Source organism: Lepidothrix coronata, unplaced genomic scaffold (assembly GCF_001604755.1).
Source record: "Lepidothrix coronata isolate B3197 unplaced genomic scaffold, Lepidothrix_coronata-1.0 Scaffold219, whole genome shotgun sequence".
Classification (NCBI taxonomy): Eukaryota; Metazoa; Chordata; class Aves; order Passeriformes; family Pipridae; genus Lepidothrix; species Lepidothrix coronata.
Genome location: NW_016690399.1, coordinates 1,342,865 through 1,347,786, shown reverse-complemented (window position 1 = coordinate 1,347,786; position 4,922 = coordinate 1,342,865). Strand labels below are relative to the sequence as shown.

The following is a 4,922-nucleotide window of genomic DNA, read 5'->3' as shown; positions in this document are numbered from 1 at the left end:
CAAAACACAGCACATGGCCCCAGCTCATAAAGAGCTGAGAGACATGACGAGGACTCAGCAGCCAGTGTTGCCTGTTCTCAGTGTTACCTCAAGTGACCCTGGCCCAGCCGTTTGCAGCACTTATATGAGTGTCACAGAACCCATGAATGAAATTCAAGAGAGAGTGAATGGCAGTGAAATCAGTTTTGTTTACAATAAAATCAGCTATTCAGTATATCGCCCTGAGGTTTGCAGGACTGGCTGTGCAAGGGGAGGGGAAGATTTCTGACACTGCTGGGCTCTCCCAGGACACTTCCCTCTCTTCAACAGGGACATCAGCAAGGGACCCCTAAGTGTCCAGTGACTGAGTCTTGGGGTCCTGACATTCACCCTGAAAATGGTGCTGCAGGATGAGATCACAGCAGGAGTGGGCAGAGCCAAGCAGGACAAAAAGGGCACTGGATTGCTTGCTGAAGTTGCAGTGTCTAATATTAGCCACAGGTCGGATACTTCAGAAGTCCTTTCAAGAAGGACAGGGATCTTAGGATAGCTTTCCTGTCTGTAATCCCCTGGAGCAGCACACTCAATAGCAGCCCTTTGAGGCTTGTAACCCAAGTCCTGCCAGCCTGCCCAGGGAGGACAAATGGCTCTTGGCTACTTTGGTCTGTACTTAAAATAGGAACAAAGCTGCTCCCCTGTGCCTCCCCACAGAGCCAGGGGGAGGGAGTTCCATGGCACCCGAGAGTGCCCATGGTGTCTGCAGCTCTCTTTTTTCTACAACACTCACAAAGTTGTAGCTTTGGCTCAAGATACTGAACTTTGGCACCAGGCAATAAGCCACCTTCTCCGCACACCCAAGGCTTCAAGGACACCCAAGGACAACCAATTTGGGCTGATACACAGCAGGAAAAATGTGTGAGTGAGGCAGTGCAGCAGATGCCGGCAGCAGGAGCGGGTAAGTGGACTGCAGTGAGCACCAAGATGTGCTGTCTCTGCCCTCTGTCATCCTAAACACTAGAGCTGAGAAACCAAACGACACAGTGAGGGCAGGCACTGCTGTCCAAAGGTTGGAGGGGGGGTGGCAGTTGGAAAGAGAGGAAGTGGGGCTGTGTCAATGGGCATCATCGGTCACTGCAGGATTTTGGGCAGATTCCAGGTAGCAGATAGCTGCTGAGAGACAGATAAGGGAGAGGGAACCAGTGTCCCCAGATAAAATATTCTGCATCAGGCTTGAAACAAATGAATAAACTGAATGGCATAAAGAGTTCAGGAGGGTCTGAGTGGGAAAAAGGAAAGCAGATAAACCAAAATACGTATACAATGGTGGGAAGGGGGAGCTGCCCATTATCTTCCTAGGAAATAGTGTGATCAATAGTAGCAGAATCTCTTGGGATGGTATTGACCCTCAAAAAGGAGCTGTTATTACAGGAAATGCATAGAAGACGCTGCTTTACAGAAAAAGCCATTGGTAGATGTAGAAAGACCTAGAAGGTTTTCAAATGTATATAATATCTTCCTAATCAAGACATTCTTTAAATTCACCCATTTCAGGGTAACTAAGATGGCAGAGATCTGCTCAGAGCACTCCGAGCACCCTGTGCCTAGGAGGGAATGTCACTTGTGAAGGTGCTGTAAATAAAACAAAGCTCTTACTGCTGTAACGAGCAGGCTCCGACGGCACTCAGGGAACCAGGCTCTGCCCCACTGACTCGTGCAGTCCATTGCATTACTGCAGAACATTTTGTTGAACTGCAAATGCTGCTGGACCCCTTCTGGTGTGTACCTTAGTCATGGAATGCCCAATACACTGTTGGCCACAATTAATGCTTAAACTGTGCCAAGTCCAGTGCAGCGAGCAAGCAGATGTAGAGTGGCCAGATGGAGCTGGAATTCATAGTCTCTGCAGAAGGAGTTGACAGCAGACTTGGAACAGAGATACCTGTTTTCTGTGAAGATGGTGAGGATTTATTTAGAATGACCTGGCCTAGCTGATGACACAAATGCTTTAAGACTCCTCGGCCTGTTAGGGTTAGGAGGGTTGGCACGAGCAATGTCACTGACTCAGAACAAGATCGTTTCTAGAAAGGAGGTTTGGTGTTAATCACAGTTGGGCTCCTCCTGAGAAGCCTCAATGAAGTGTCAGCCATGGTATCTAATCCCTGACACCCTCACTGCCTAACCATAACCATGTACCTCATCATGATCCAGAGGAGAGTTGATTTCTGAGTTTGTCTGCTACTAATGACTCCTTCCAAATGCCCAACTTACTCTGCTCTGACAAAGAACCACAAAGTGATAATTGGAAAGGCATGTTCCAAATTACAGTCCTGTTAGCAGCAGCATCTTGTCAGATTTCAGGTGTAAATAATTGCACACTCTTCCCTGAAGTACCTGTGCAGTTCCAGTTAGACACTGTCCCACTGCATCCTCTCCTAAGACCTGATAAATTGCAGCGTGTACTGAAGACAGTCTCCCCCCTTCCTCATAAACAGGATCTATTTCAGGAGTAGAATAACTAATCCCATGAAAATGCTGTGTCCTGGTCTTGAATTATAATGGCTCTGGGATCCTTAGGACTGAGAGGTGCATGAAGAAGACAGCAGGATGAAGTGCCATGAGAGTCACAACTCAAGAGTGACTTAAACTTAAATGCCAGAGTCCAACTATTTTCCGCACCAGGTGTGGAAAATCGCACAAAGTGAGATTTGTTGGTGGGGAGAGGGACCAGTAAGGCTGCAGCCCCCAGCAGCTCTGCCCAGCATCGTGTGCCACAGCAGGCAGGAGCATTCACTCACCATCCCCAGCCCTGGGCACAACCAGCTCTGTGCTCACCAGTGCTCAGCTCTGTTTGGAATTTCATGGAATCATAGAATGGCCTGGATTGGAAGGGACCTTAAAGCTCTTAAAGCTCTTTCCAATGCTCTGCCATGGGCAAGGACACCTTCCACTAGACCGAGTTGCTCCAAGCTCCACCCAGCCTGGCCTTGGACACTTCCAGGGATGGCACAGACACAGCTTTTCTGGGCAAATTGTGCCAGGGCCTCACCACCCTCTGAATAAAGAATTTCTTCCCACTATCCCATCTAACACTGCCCTCTGTCACTTTGAAGCTATTCCTTTTTGTCCTGTCACTCCAGGCCCTGGTCCAAAGTCCCTCTCCAGTTCTCTTGGATCCCCTTTAGTCACTGGAATGTGCTCTAAGGTCTCCCTGGAGCCTTCTCTTCTCCAGGTGGAACTGAGTTTGGTTACACCAGGCCCTCCTGGGTGTGGGAGACTCCATTTTCCCACTCGAGCATGCTCTTCTTACTAATAAAGGTCACCTTCAGGTTTTCCAGTGCCCAGTGCACAGCCCAACTGGCCATCAGGCTCACCCAGAGCCTCATCTGGACTCACTGAACTACCTCATATCCTAATTATGTCATGAAACTCCTGAAGAAGCCTGATAGAGACTGGGTGTCCACCTTTGTGTTTCAGACCCCTTTGGATGTCTCAAGGTACAGATCCCAGATAGACTGGTACCTTTTATGGCTCCAAGGGAGCACTCTGCAGAGGGATTGAGCAGCAGCATTCAGCACTCCTAGTTCCAAACTCACCATGATTTATAGGACTGCTGAGGCATGCAGGGCTGGGACTTCTCCCCAGGGCTCTGTGTTCTGAGCTGCTCTGCTGTGTGGAGCCTGGCAGGTTTGTGCTGGGCTGTGGTGCTGCTGCAGGTCTGTGTGCTGGGCACCCTCTGGTGAACACACAGAGACAGCTCCTCCTGAGAGGCAGGACTTGGGTCACACCCCTGGAACTGAGGGAGTCACGGCAAACCCGAGGCAAACAAAAGGCAAACAACACCCTGAGCACCTTCCTTTGCTGCAGGGGTCTCAGATGGTTTTGTTTCACCTATTGCATGTGCTGAAATGAGAAGATTTCTGCTCACAGAAAGCCCAATTTCAATCTTTTGGAAGTCAGTGGGAGCTTTCATTGACGTCAGTGGGCTCTGGATCAGCCCCAGAAAAGCTGGCTTTGTAAATACAGACACTGCAGATCAAGCACTGCTTTAAGCTGGTTTCTGTGATGCCACAAAATGATGTACTAGACAACCACCTGCTTGTAGGAGCACCGGGGTCCCTGAGGCTGTGACTTGGCCAGAGATTCCTGTCGGGATTGTAACCCCAGGGCCCCACCACCTCGTGTAAATATATTCCCTGATACATTTATCCACTCACTGATCTGGGGCAACCTGGCTACTGTAGCAGAAACTCCGTACAAGCCGTGGGTTTGCTGTGAGCTGCACCGTGCACTGTGTGATGGGAACGGAGCAGGTGGACTCGAATGTTTAAACAAGAAAACCATTAATAGGTCACTGTATTTGTTTTAAAATTGTTCACATTTCTGTCTGCACAGGTATTTATAACCATGCTCATCATAACTGTGCTGACTACAGCTCTAGAAAAGTCTGGCAAGCAAGAGCTAAAGCACCACAACAGCCTTAAGTGCTCCAAGAATGCATTATAGCACAGCAGCAGCACGCAGGATCTGTGCTCCCAGGGCTTGCGAGCAAAAATGACAGGGTGGAATTTTTTTTTTTTTGGCCTGCATAGGACAGAATTGATCACCTTAAGCATGTTTGGGGGTTTTTTCTGGCTTTAAAATCTACACAGTTGTAGGGTGGTGACTCCAAAGCCATGGTAGTATCCCTTTATTGGGAGGCAAGAGTAGATAGTTTAGACATCCCAAAGCACCACCAGGTCTCTCTCTCTCTCTCTTGGCAAAGCAGGGTCTCCCCAGATCCTGTCCAACAACATGGTAAAAGGGCACCAACTCAGAAGACCTTTTATTTTGATTAGAGCTGAAATACAGAATTAGTTCCTCAAGTACAACCTGTAGGCTTGGCAGCACGAATCTAATCTTTGCCACATGTGAACAGAGAAGCCAAGTCTCTCCGAGTTACCAGT

The 4,922-nt window shown here is 48.7% G+C and overlaps 1 protein-coding gene across 1 annotated transcript in view; it reads left to right on the top strand.

Moving 5' to 3' along the window:
* The first annotated feature begins 664 nt into the window (after window positions 1–664).
* The window catches only part of LOC108506565 (ceramide synthase 4-like), a 42,628-nt gene continuing 38,370 nt past the window's right edge, over window positions 665–4,922 (top strand). Inside the window, exon 1 of the mRNA XM_017833723.1 lies at window positions 665–934. The gene's annotated coding sequence lies outside the window, so the exon portion shown is untranslated. The remainder of the gene's footprint in view (window positions 935–4,922) is intronic.